This window comes from Triturus cristatus, chromosome 6, assembly GCF_964204655.1.
Source record: "Triturus cristatus chromosome 6, aTriCri1.1, whole genome shotgun sequence".
Taxonomy (NCBI): domain Eukaryota; kingdom Metazoa; phylum Chordata; class Amphibia; order Caudata; family Salamandridae; genus Triturus; species Triturus cristatus.
Window position 1 is genome coordinate 821,476,893 of NC_140589.1, and position 14,759 is coordinate 821,491,651.

The window sequence follows — 14,759 nt, forward strand, 5'->3', positions numbered from 1 at the left end:
ACCTCTGGAGTGAAAATTTGGTAATATTTCTTGCAGTCACTACAGGTTGAGGAAAGGCTGTGAGTTCCCTTTTGGCCTGGTGAAAGGAGAAGAAAAGAATGGCTGTGTTGATAAATTTAATCTTGCTCATAATCTGATACCTTACCAGCAGTTAAACTGTAAATCTGTACTGGACCATTTTGGCCACCTTTTCCCAGGCCCCTACGTTAACACCAACATATGTACACAAATAGACATTAGGACAGTCTATCAAAGAGACAAACGTACAGCACCTCCAACTGTTTCTAAAAGTGAATGAATGCATAGGTAGCCAAGATTCCGGTCCTCGGAGTGATTTAGCACTCCCATAGTCTAAAGGTTAGCCAGTCGTTAAAGTTTCCAAGCAAGAGGCGTTGGACATGCAAATCTGTGAGGACTCTAAGGTGCATTCAAAACTGTTGCAAACACTGATGGCCATCCTACAAAATGATGAGCTTGTGGATAAGTTGGAAATGTTGTTGTATATTTCATGTGACAGGTGGCAATTGGGAAAGCACCCTCTCACCGAGAGCCACGAATAATTTTGTATTGTCCATACCTGAAGCCTTTGCCAGTATATAACAATGACCTTCAATGTAATGAACATCTCAGTAACATTTTAACGGCTGGTGAACCACGTGCTGAATGGTCTTGAGGCTTTTGTGTAGACTACCTAAACGACAATAATGTTTAGAGTAATACTTGGAAAGAACTACTGGAAAACTCCCAAAAGACTTGTCAACCTTATGGTGGTCTTCCCCCAAATGTTTCGCCTTCCTCCTCCATCTTTTTGCTGATCTCGTTTTTGCTGACCATAGGACTCTGCACACTTTACCACAGCTAACAAGGGCTAAAGTGCATGTGCTCACTACTTTGGCTTATAACCGATTGGCATATTTAATTTACTTAGAAGTCCCTAGTAAGGTGGTTCTACAAAATATAAATTAAAAACTACCAGTGGCCCTGCAGCACTGATAGTGCTGCCCACTTTGGTAGCCCCTTTTAAATATGTCTCAGGCATGCCACTGCAGCCTGTGTGTGCAGTTTCAAACTGACATTTCGATCAGACAAAACCTTTTGCCAAGCCCAAACATTTGTTTTCAATACATATAGGTCATCCCTATGGTAGGCCCTGGACAGGCCGTGCTGTGGTTGTGAAAAACTCTTACATTCATTATTCAATACTGCAAGGCCTGCCTCTCCCATAGGATAACTTTGGAGTAACCTTGTTACATTTAATAAACTGTAACTTCCAAATGGGAACAGGTAACCTGTTCATGTGTAGTGTCTTTGGAATTGTAATGAAAAATACTCTCTTATGGTAAAGTCAGATTTTCAATTACAGTTTTGAAAATTACACTTTTAGAAAGTTGCCATTTTCCTGCCTTAGCCATTTGGTGCAGTCAGCCTGTCTCTGGGTCACATGACTGGGTGTAACTGACAGTTGGACTTTGTGTATTTCACCTATACAGCCACACTCAAGAGCCTAGGTGTGCCAGAATGGGCCATCACCGGCTGGATGGGAGAGATTTGCTGGGCACAGCCCTACTTACACTTGAATAGGCTGTGTCCTACCTCCACACAAAGGGCTGCATACCCCCTTGGTTAGTCTGGAGCCAGGAGGGCAGAGCGCCTGTGCATTTCAGAGGTCAATACCCCAAAGCTTCTCCTACTTCAAAGGCAGAACTGGGTATAAATATTTGACCTCAGACATCAACTCTACAGTACACTTCTGGACCTGTGGATACTCTGCCAGAACGAAGAACTGTTCTGCTGCTTAAAGGACTGCCACTCTTAAAGACTTCTGCTCTGAAGGACTGCTGCCCTCCTGTGCTTACCTGCTGTCTGCCATCCTCTTGCCTGTGTCAGAAGGACTGGACCTGCGTCTGTTGAACCCAGGACCCCATAGTGACACCAAGGGCTAGTTGGCTGACCTGCTGACTTGAGACTCAGGGACAGAAGGCTCCACCAACAGTGAACTCAGCATCTGGACTCGGCCATCTGTGAGTCTGTCCTGCCAAATTGTGCAACGCCAGTCCAGGACCCTTGGAAGTGGGCTTAAGGTACTCTGAGAGCCTCTGTGAACCCAGCGGAACAGATGCATCTCCTTTGTTGTGTAGCAGAACTCTAAGCAGACCCGATGCATTGCTGCTTCTGCCTGGATCGGAACCGTGGCAAAGACCCGCATCGCATCGCATCACAACACGTCTCCTATTGGAACCGCCCAGGTGTGACACGTCCATGACACAGACCCTCACATCCCTCCTCGATGGCAGCCTCGAGAACGACACCAGAATCCACATCGCAGCCTCGCAGCTGCTCAGAACCGAGCATTGTGCCGACTGCGTGATGTACCTCGACGCTGGACTTCACATCGCAAGCCTTCGCCGATGAGATCATCAACGACCAGGCAGGTCCTCGCATCGCAGCCTTGCTACTTCTCGGCACTGACGCATTGCTTTGGCTGTGCGATACATCTCTGACACAGACCCTCACAACACTCTGCAAAGCAGGATTTGAGGTACTTTGTTCAGCAGGCCTAACTAGATCCCTGTGGTGGGCCCATTCTCCATCGCAGTCAGACTAAACTTGTCACTTTGTCCTGGTCCGGCATGACCAGATATCCACAGTTGGCGCTATCTGCTTTTTGGCACTATTTCTGCAAAAAACTGTAAAATTGCATATCTCCGGTTCTACGAATTGGATTTTTGTCGTTTTAGTCTTAGTTTATTTATTAAAAATGACTCTATTTTACTAAACTGGTGTGGGATCCTTTTTGTGGTGTGTTATCACGGTGTTACTGCTTGAAAAGTTGTACATATACTTTACACATTGCCTTCAGGTTAAACATGACTGATTTGTGTCAAGCTACCAGTGGGTTGAGCACAGGTTAATTTGGGGTTTGCTTGTGACTTCGCCCTGACAAGAATTGTAGTTGCTTTTTGAAAAGTGTTTCACCCCCCCAATCAACAACACAATTTCTTACACACACAGACTATTAGAAGTAACCCAATGGGAGTATCAGAACCTGAAATGCCACCCCTAGAGAGCTTAAATACAGTCTATTAGTGTAGTTAAATTAGTCTAGTGATACTTTGGGAAAACTAGTCGATATTCAGAAGGCCAAGGCTAGCTTTTTTTCATTGCCCCATTCTCTATTTTGGCTCAGTAAAAAAGCTTTTATACTCTTAATGATCCTCCTATTAAGCATCTGAGGATTAGTCTATATTTCTACACAATTGAGACACATCAAAGTTTGCTTAAAATGGTAAAGCTTTGTAATCTTTGACTAATGTATGAGATTTAGCATATTGGCCTTGGTTGCTTTGAATATTGTAGCATGAAGTTAATCCAGATTCAAACCCACAGCAACACTGGGCGTAGGACTGCAGAATGATTAATAGATCTGAAACCACCTCCTTCAATCCTTAAAAGATTTTTCCGGTAGACGGTGGACAGTTAATCTACAAATCTTTTTTGAGGATAAGGAGCATATCAGCTTTTGAATTACTCCAATATTGAGCATTATCAAGTACCAGTGGGTGCGATTTACCTCTAAAGACGCTAAGTGGAACACCTTGGAAACACTGTCAGTTTCATATGGCTTCATTCTTTAATACTTGGGGACCCCAGAATCGTCCCCGGCCTCTGCTATTAAAAAAGTGTACACCAAGGTGTGCAAGAACAGGCTCAGTATCAAATCAAACTTTTGAGAGACAATGGGAAAACCCAATCAATTTGTACAATGAAAAAACTGTAAATTCATAAAGTTAGCTGCTTGGTGGGAGAAGTGGTTTTCTGCTGAAACTACCACACAAATGCTCCTCTGCTCAACTTAGGTCGTTATCACCAGGCTGGCTGAAGGATGCCAACAATTAAACAGGAACTAAAATATAATTTAGGGATGCACAATAAAGGGAAAAGAACTTGCTAGTCCATGATTTGGGGTTTCATTCCTTTGGGGGTGGAGTGTAGCGTCTTTGCTCCTCAAATGTCTGGATCACAGTTTGGTTGGATTTCACCAACAATAAACATGATCCCAAAAAAAACTTGAAGTATGAGAAATAGGTAGTAAGTCCAAAAGCATTGTCTTTGTACTAGTGGGGGCAAAATCAAATTGCTCAAGTTTGAAGATAAACCGATCCACATGCAGAGGTGCAGTAGAAACTCAAGCAAAAAAAGTAAAATACCTGTGAACAACTTAAAGTGAGCACATTTCTTCCGTCTTTGTGATATATTCAACTTTGTGACTCTCGCTGATTATGATTGGAGGTCCACATGGCATCCCTGTGGAAATTCAAGGAATGCTGGTGCCTTTTCTCCCACTTAGGTAAGACCCAAAAAGAAGGAGTGAAGATTGAGGATAAAGTGGATCTCAAGAAGAAGCAGTGGCATGCGGGCTCCTCTGTCCTTAAAGATAATTATGGGGAAGGTGGTGGAGGCTGTCTGACAACTGTGCTGCAGCAGAAAACGGCAAAGAGACACACCATTATGAAATAACTGAAGTACTGAATTGTCTTGAGTAAATGCTCAGAGCTACTTTTTTGTGACCAAACAAGCAGACAATTTAATCCAGAGTTGGAGCATTTTTAGTAATTGGATTTTTTCTCATTTTCAACAGTACAGCAAGAACTCAATGTAAGCAATCACACATTATTCCCAGTCAATTTATAAATTCGTTCAGCCACAGTAATACATTCTAAAACAATAACATCAAATGTCCACTTATTCATGTGTTGTGATGTCATTATGGCCAAGGTCATGCGACCACTTCGTAGGAATATTCAGGGTCAAAGGCCATATGATGTCACTTTATGTGATGTCATTAAAGTCAAACGGTATGTGATTTAAATTCTCCTACCCCTAGAATTTTGATGAATCAACTTCCATGACACACACAATCCCACTGTGTGTCACACAATATCAGCTCACTTCTCACTGTTACTGGTCAGAATCAGATACAAAGGGCAATCAAAAGGTGAGCTGGAAACCCGTGCTTAGACTTGCTTTGCAGCTCGTGTTTAGGGCCTCTGGAAAAAACAGTCTCCATTGCAGGGAGTGAAGGGAATCTGGAGAACACAGCAAAGCTTTTGATTGTTTTTCATTTTTGGTGGGGGTAGTGTAGAAATATGTGAAAGTTATCAGTCCGGCGCGGAGATGATTGGTTGTCCACGTTTAATAAGCATAGTACAATACAGGCCCCATCCATCAATAGCGACTGCTTCCTTCCAGGTCCTTTCAATGTCTCCACGCCTGAGTTCAAATGTACACATTCTAATCTCTTAACAACACATGAAGAACATTCCAGAACTATATCACAACATATAGCATGTCCTCAAGATCAGAGGACATGCATAAGATACCACACGCCTCCCTCTCAATACAAATACAAAAACAAAATAAATGAGGAGGATAAAATATTGTTCAAAGCCTGAAGTTATACATTTTATTCAAATACAGTTTATTAAATTGCACAGAATTATCCAGTCGAGCTGGCCTCTTTACCACTTGCATGCTCCTTCTTATTTTTCCTTAGGATCCATTCTCGGTAGTGGTTTCAGAGGTGATAGATCTTTCTTCTCTGTGCTTTTCTTTGGTCGCAATATCACACTCTGCATCACCCTTCCAAATAGAAACCCTTCCCAGATGCCAAATGCGATGGTCATTAGTCTTGACTGCATTCTTAAACAGCTTAATGACCTTCACGGAAGGGGGGGTTAGGAGCACACTGCCTCATATTCCAGCACAGCTCGCCCCATTGCATTATGGTAAATGCAGTACAAAATTAGCGCTTACTTCAAAATTAACTGTGGTTTTTCACCATGGTTGGTGCAGGTAGTGATGTATATCTATAGATACATGTATGTGTTTCTGGATTTCATCCTTCATCAGTAGAGAGCAGCAAAATTTCATCTGGGGTTGCTGGAAATGCTGCCAAAATCTTAACAGGTCACAATACCACTCACAGACACACAGGTGTATCTCCAAAGCTCGTCAGCTTGATGGCTCAAGGGAGCCTTTTAAAAAGAAGAGGGTTTGTGAGCACACTGCCTGACATTTCTATTTCTACAGTTTTGCAAAGACCATGGCGACCCAGCGCTGGATCAGAGGTGGCACCAACAAAGCAAAAAGAGGCCCTGGGTACTGAATTATTTGAAAAGACAGGTTTTAATTGCTTTCCGAAAAAGTAGCTCATTCTCTGTATCCCAAATAGCCAGAGGGAGGGAATTCCAGAGCTTTGCTTCATTAAAACTAAATGACCAACCACCAATTCTAGCTCTTTTAATAATTGGGGTTGCTGCAAGGTAAAGATTTGAAGATTGAAGTGATCTGGTGAGGGAGTAATGGGAGACCAGTTGTCGTAAAATGGACGGGCCTTGACCTTGTAAGGCAAGGTGGGCAATCAACAACGATTTAAATTTCACTCTTTGATCCATCCGCAGCCAGTGAAGCTCTCTCAATCCCAGCAATAGCGGTGTGGTCGCATTTTGTGCAGTTTGCAATTTCCTGGTATCTCCTTTAGGAGATCCCAAATGCAATGAGTTACCATACTCCAACCGTGAAAGGGCAAGTGCCTGAACCACCACTCGTCTAGAAGTCTGAGGCAGCAAGGATAAAATCTTGCAAAGCATCTGCAATAATCCAAAACAGCTGGCCATGGTTTTCGTAGTCTGGACTTTCATGGTCAGGGTATCTTCCAACCACATCCCCAGACTCTCTAAAACAGCCTTAGGGATCAGTGGAGGTCCAAGGCCAGTGGGCCAACCTAAACCTAGTCAGCCCAAAGTAATATTCCCCAGAATCATTAGTTCCGTCTCAGCTCCATTGAGCTACAGAAATGACTTGTTCAACAGCTAGCTACTTGCTCCAGGCAGGTCCTTAAATTTGATGTTACAGGGACCGAGCCTGGGGCAAAGGATCTCACCAGCTGGTTGTTGTCTGCATAGGATACTTTAGAGACCCCAAAGGGGGCTATAATGTCTGCCAAGGGTTGAAGGTATATATTGAACAATGTGGGGCAAAGTGAGGATCCCTGCGGGACCCCACAAGTCACAAACTGACTTTGCGAGGAACAATCCCTGTCAAAAACCAGAAATGTTTTTTCTTTGAGAAGGAATTCACCCCTTCCTGGGCTTTCCCTACAATTCCAGCCCTGCCAACTCTATCCAAAAGTATAGAGTGGTTGACCATGTCGAAGGCCGCACTAAGATCCAGTAGCACAAGGCCACTGTTGCCCCTGATCCATTCTCCTTTTTGCTTCCTCGACCACCGCCAATAAGGCGGTCTCTGTGCTGTGCTTAGGCCAGACACCAGAATTTTGTTAGTTTCCAGGAAATCTGATAGACATCTAGCGACATGTTTTTCACCCACCTTACTTAGACCTAGAAGTAGGGAGATAGGGTGGATGGGGTCAAGATTAGGCTTCTTTAAGTCAGCTCTAGTCATTGCGTGTTTCCATGAGTAAGAAACCATGCCTGTTTCCAGGGACAGATTAATCAATTCCAATAGGGAGGGGAAAACAATTTCTGGCTCAAGTGTGTGGATTCTCATAGGTACTGGGTCAAGAGGGGATCCAAATCTAGTTTTCCCAAAGAAGACAGAATTTCTGCAGCGAAAGGGGGGGGGGCTTGGAAAGGATCGGTATGCTTCCATTCTCCGTGGCAATCGGTGAGATGGAGTTACCCCTTTTATTGGTCTCTTGAAATGATTAGCAGATATTCAGAATTTTAGTATTAAAATAGTTAGCCAAGGCATTGCACCTATCCATGGAGGCTTCAACCATGAGGGAGTTCGTGGTAGGCTCCAACAAGGACTTTGCAATTCTGAATAACTCTCTTGGGGAATTCGCAGCATTATTTATTTTTGTCTCATAGAAGTTGGCCTGGGCTTGTTGAATTTCCATGTGATACAGCCTCACCTTTTCTCGATACAATAGTATTTTGTTTTCCTCATAATCCTTTCTCCATGCTCTTTCTGCAATTTTACAGTTTTCTTTTATTCTCAGGTACGGGGAGTACCATGAGGCCAGCATTTCTAGGTTTCTGAGTCCTGGTCTTCATAGGAATGGTTTCATCTGAAGAATATACCAGCCATTCCGAGACCATGTTGTGAGCTGTTTTTGGGTCTCTGGCCAGGTGAGGGGATGTCACACTCGGAGTGTTTCTCCAGCTGTTACGATTGAGCTTGGACCAAAGCCGGTCTTTAACTACCTTACATTTCTGGGGTAGCATGGTGTTGGGTACCTTGAGAGTCATGGGGATTAAGTAGTGATCTGTCCAGGTAAGAGGTATGTGACCTAGCAGGGGGTTATTTGTAAATATTGGGTCCAACAATTGGCCTCCTACATGTGTGGGTCCCTGAACTATTTGTTCCAGTTGGATTGCCTTTAGGTTAAGCACAAAGCTTCCTGCTCGAATATCACTCACATCCCAGCACAATTCACCCCATTGCATTATAGTAAACGCGGTACAAAATCAGCGCTTACTTAAAAATTATCAGTCATTTTTCAACAAGGATGGTGCAGATAGTTTTGTATATCTCTAGATCAGGCACAAAGGTCCATCTCTAAAGCTTTCAACTTGCTGGCTCAAGGGAAACTTTTAAACAGAAGGGGGGTTGCACACTGCCTCACATCCCAGCACAGTTCACCCTATTGCATTATGGTAAATGCAGTGCAACTTTTACCACTTACTTCAAAATTCCCTGTAGTTTTTCACTAAGTTTGGTGAAGATTGTGCCGTATATCTCTAGACACATGTATGGGTTTTTGGATTTCATCCTTCATCAGTAGAGAGCATCAAACATTCATCTGGGGTTGCTAGAAATGCTACCAAAATCGTCACAGGCAACAGCACCACTCAGAGGCACACCTTCATGGGCTGACTAAACTTGTCCATCTGATCCCCTTGTCTAGGATTCTTTATTTTTACCCAATTTCCAACACTCACCTTCGTGTTGATGACAGCCATGCACTTATCGAACATTTCCTTCCTTTTTCTCATTATCTCCTTCTCCCATTCCTTCTACTCCACTTTTTCTTTGCCCCCCCCCCCCCATGGTCTCTATGCGTTTTCATCTGATTCACCCAGGCTGAACCCATTAAGTTATTGGGAGATCTTTTCCTAAACAACAGGAAAGATGTAATACCTGTTGAGGAGTGTGAGGTCATCCTGTAAATGGACACCTTCATTTTGAGTTCTTCCACCGATGTTGCGTGTTGGTCAACGAGTGCTGAACACTGTCTTTAATAGCTTTATAAAAGTGCTCTATTATGCCATTGGCCTCTGGATGATATACTGATTTGTTTTTTTTTAAGTTTTATGCCTTTTTCCTCCAAAAACTTCTCCACAGCTTTGAATGTTAATTGTATCCCATTATCTGTTACTAATGAGTCAGAGAATCCTTTTCTCCCAAATATCGCTTCTAAAAACCGTATGACATCATGTGTCTCTACTGAGTTCACAATTTTCACCTCGGGCCAGCGAGAGTACATATCGATGCATGTGATTATGAACTTATCTGTACTAGAAATTCAATCAAGGACCAGATGCCATTTCCCTGATGACCATGGGTTGGGTTCTACATTTCAATATCTTATCACTCCTATTCGCTATACACTCTCTCATGACTCTTTCAATCATCAGATCCATTCAAGGCCACCAGTAACTTTTAGACTCTTTTTTTTTTTTTTTTTTTTTGAAAAACCTTTATTGACGTTTCAATCATTTACACGTATGGGCCTACAACCCCCCGGGGCCGGCCGCCAAGCAATCAGAACAATAAAGGCAAATGTAAACACAGGCGGCACCTCGGAGAGCAAAGTCTACAATACAATATAGTCCGGCCAATGAGCCGCACAGGTAGGACACCAGGAGAGAAAGGGTTTTTCATTTTATAATAAAACAAAACAGTAGGATCAGGTGCCAAACAATTTCCCAACAGCGATAAGGGGCAAGGATAAGAGACGTAAGCAGTAAGCAGCAATACATTGAATCAATGGCGCAGACACGGGAAAGTACGGATGGGGAGAAATATCAAAGATAGTTGCGCCTACAGGTCCCCGTACCTAAAGCCCAGCGAACCCCCCGGAAACTGTGGCACACATTAAGAGCAAACGATTCACAATAAGAGAGGTGTACCGCGCTGATCCCAGAAAAACAAGCAGAAAGAAACAGAGAAGAAAAAGGAGGCCATGGAAAAAGAGATAAAGACTAAAGAGTCCCCTCCCCCATCCCCCCACCCTGCACCTCTGCGAATGAGTATGGCCCCACCCCCCAGCAGTGTGCCTGTCGCCCTGGAACTAGACCCGAAATATAGAAGAGACAGGGAAAAAAGGAGTAAGAAAGAGCCCCCCCAGACGGGGGGGCGGAGAGAATGTAATAAACTGGAGGAGGGCCTTCAAAACATACCCCCGGCTTCTCCCTCCCGCACGGTGAAGTCTCCCCACAGCAAACAATTAGCAGCACCAAGTTGATCATATCAAAAAAAGGGGGGGGGGAGTGGGGAGCATTATGCACCAACTATGCGAATAACCATAAGAGCACGCAACCATGAGTCCGCCTGTCTACTAGGTGACCACTCCCGAAGGATCAGCCTCAGCCTTGACCGCTCTTTGCGATTCTGCCCATGCCTGCCCCTCGACCCAGCACCATGTCCGATGTCCCAAGGTACAGGAGTGTCCAAAAACAGTCGGGAAGCGACGCACACAGGTGGGGTGGAAGTCTCTGAGCATCAGCACGGACCGCTCCATGGAGGGGCGTCTTTTCCAGTGCTGCCCCAGGATCTGCACTGCACACAAGGTCCAGACAGGCTGAAGCAGTCAAATGAGACACACGTTGCTGGAGTCGTCCCTGGGCCGCCGGAGACCGCGCACGGGACAAGGCCACCATCTTCCGCTCAGGTCCAATACCTCCGGAGCAGATCAAGCCCACAGTTAGCCGACCACACGGTAGCATACTGTCCGGAGTGTCCGGCTGTACACTAATCGCGGGGGGGGCCGCAACATCTTCCTCCTGTGTGCAGTGTGGAAAGCCACTGTGTACTTGTGGACCAGCATGCCGCCACTGTCCCAACGCTGATACCACACCATCTAGCTTCCTCCCCAGGACCCCGGCGCCATGAGTCAAGGAGTAATGAAGGGCACCAAGGGCCTCCAGGAGGTCGCCGTACCCCAGAGCAGCTCTCTCCGATCGCTCTGCCACACTCCCGACCGTCACACACCCCCAGTCCCGCTGCGTCCCAGCGGACAGGATGGTAGGCTGCATAGTGACAAAATGGCCGCTGGGAAGGCCCGACTCGTATTGGGGCCAGGACCCCGGGACCAACGCCTCAAGGTCCACGTCGCTGAAGACAGGGATCCCGGGGCAGGCACAGATTCAGCCGTTGCGCGGTCACGGGCAACATTCGTCTCCGCCACGGACCAGCTCCCGCGAAAAGCCGGGAGCAGCCCGCAAGGATCAGAGCGAGCCAGGGACGGCGTCCGGGCAGCTCACCGTCAAAGGCAGGGGCAAACACCACAGACTCCGAGAATTGCACACCCGGGCATGTCCTCGGTCCGCAGCGCTCAGCAGGGGGGAGCGACCACAGCAAAATGCAGGCCGAGGGGAGCACCACTCCGGCGGACCGACTCCACCCAGTCACCACAGGCCGCTGTTGTTAAACTGCCGCCCGGCCAAGGCGTCCACTCGAGGTCCCGGCTTCGGGACCGCACGGGCCGCAAAGTTCAACCGCTGATTTCTCCGGCGGTACGGCAGTCAGAAACCTCAGAGTCACACGATCGGTTGCCACTTTCGTTTACGAACACGATCTCGTAGCGCAGAATAAGGATCTCATGCAGGATATCCGTGCGGGATGCGGAGGTTCACGGAGCCGGGAATCTACGCTGCCGTCCCGGTCGCCATCTTGGCTCCTCCCTTTTTTTTTTGTTTTTGTTTTACATATACCTGTATGACTCTTATGAGCATATTCCATTAGTCTCATCCTTATATTGACAGGTGGCACCAATTTACTTCTTCATAAATAAACCATAGTCCAAGGAAAGTTAATCTCTTTCATTCCAAGATCCCTTCGTATCAACACTAACTTTATCTTTTGATGACCAACCATGCTTCATTCTACCCACAACCTACTGCAGTACCACATCCTTGTCCTTTTCCCTTCTCCATTCTTCCTCCTTCATAATACCTCTAGATACCATACACACTTTCACACCGCCGCAACTATAACACCTTCATTCACCAATGCACTTCTTTTCAGCCTCACAGATGGGGTTTCATTGAGATCAAGATACACAGTCAAATCTTTCTGACCGTACCAACTGATCAGAAAATCACCTTTGATTGATACCTATATTCTGTGTGGAATCATCCTGTACGCCATCCAGTAGTGGCTGGCATGTACGGGGAATGATGAGGCGGGCAAATGGATAATGGGTAGTTGTGCACTATCACACGCACTGCAAATAAATATTAAAAAATGAGATACACTTACCTTACACAGACGACACGGCCTCCTCCTTGCAGCACGTCCTCCTCCTGCTGCAGTCCGATGTTCAGTGCGGGCCTAGTATAAGAGAAGCTCCAGGATTGGAGGGAGCGGCCTCTCTCACCACTCCCGAGGACACTGGAGCCCTGCACTTTCTCTAACCCAGCTGTCTTTACACATCTGGCCTAGAGCTTTCAAAGTGTGCATGTCTGGCTGGCCGTCACAAGACAGCTGGCCGATGGGACATGCACACTTTGAAAATTCCCAGGGAGCCCACCCTCCTCCCTGCTGCTACCACGCAACAAGCCCTTTCCCTCCCTGACATTCGGGACAGGAGGATGAAAAATAAAATAGTAATAAATTAACTTTATTACCATTTTATTTTTTATCTAGGGGCTTTTGGGGGCATTTTACATGGCGTGGCAACGCTCCTCCGCTGTAACATAGGAGCCACCCCTGTCGCCAACTCAATCATACTTCAAAAGTACCCCATCAGCTTAACTGCCATCCCTCTATATTCTTTCGATCTTATGTCAGTTTTCATTATTCTCACAGATTTTCTCAAATTCTCTTCAAAGAACATTTTGGGAACCAGAGTTGCTTGTCCCTCAGAATCAAGCAACATCTTTACAGGCAACCCATTTATTCACACTACTTCATAGTGCCCATCTTTGTTCCCTACCATAATCTGTAATACAATCTCTTCACATTCCTGATTGGAGTCATACATCACCTCTCTCACCTTTTTATGTTTCTCATGGAACTACAACAGGATGTAACATGCACCTTTCTCCCACAAGTCTTACATGTGACTTTCCATCCTAGGCATTCTTTGAATTATCCATATGTGCACAATACCGCACCTGATACGCTTTCCTTGGAATTTTAAAGTACCCATTACATCTTGCCTTCCACCTGAAATTGGTCTTGCCCTGTTTTCACTACCTGTATACTTTCTTTTTTGTCTCTGCTCATCATGTTTTTTTGAATTACCTCAATGCATGCTTGCGAGTGTTCACACAACTTTGCCATGGTTAAGAATTCACATCATGAGGGATTGTCTTTCAACCGCATGGCCTCTCTTGCTTTGTCTAATGCAGAGCCTACCATGAATTGATCACATAAAGTTTCATTGGTTGCTGCGCAAAGATTGCAAGTAGAAGCCAGTTTCCTCAACACTGTAATATACTCATCAACTGACTCCCCCATATGTTGCATCCTCCTCCCAAAATGATATTGTTCAAGAATGGTACTTAATTTTGGTAAATAATGAAGATCCAGTTTTTTAAACATATCTTATACTCATTCAAACCATTAGCATCTTCTGAGGTCAAATCTTGTAACTGTTCAAAGTCTTCCTGTGCCTCTGGGCCCAGACAATGCATCAGCATTGACATTTTCCTCTCTGCACTTAGGGAAGTGCCACACACCCTGGAATAATGATTAAAAACTTTCTTCCACTTCTGTCACACTATTACAGGTTGTTTCCAATCAGTTTTCTTCACAAGAGGGACACTGAGTGTTCCAGTCTTGGCAGAATGAAGCAACCTGCTATACCTGCTGCTCAGCCGGTGTGACTGGATTTGTAGAATGTTGGTGTGGTGATGCTGTGGAATGTTGGATGAGTGGGGTGTCAGTTGGAGGATGGGCTGAGCAGCAGGAAGGCTACTCCTGGTGGGGCTCTTCATCTTAACATCTATCCTAATAAATCATCTTACATACCCTACCCTTGACTAATGGACTACTTTCTAATACAACACAACCTGTGCCAGATTTTCCCAGAAATTCAATGGTTCACAAATCCTCTTTTTTCATTTATTTTTCCTCTTTTAATTATTTCAAGAAGAACCAGCACTCACCGTGAGCTTCTGTAAGCTTCCTTGTCCATTATCCGAATATTTTCAATGACTTGTATCGTTACCACAAGCTTGTTACGCTGATCGTAGCTGATCGATCCAACACAATGCAAATCAAAATGGCGGCACGTCACACAGCCGTACAATGGCAGGCACCCAGTTGCTGGAAGCACAGCGTCACTTTACCAAATCCAATATGACTGCATGGTCAAAGACATTAGACATTACATTGTCATGTGCACCTCCCCATCAGCCACTCATCATGCGCCCACAAGGAGCTTCGCACGGTGAAGCTGCACTGCAAGCAGGAGAAATGCAGCATCGTTGGTGTGTGCTCCTGCGGTCAGTATGCCCTTTACATGGACCATAACAGGTAAGCCTTTCCGGTGACCTCAAGCTTGT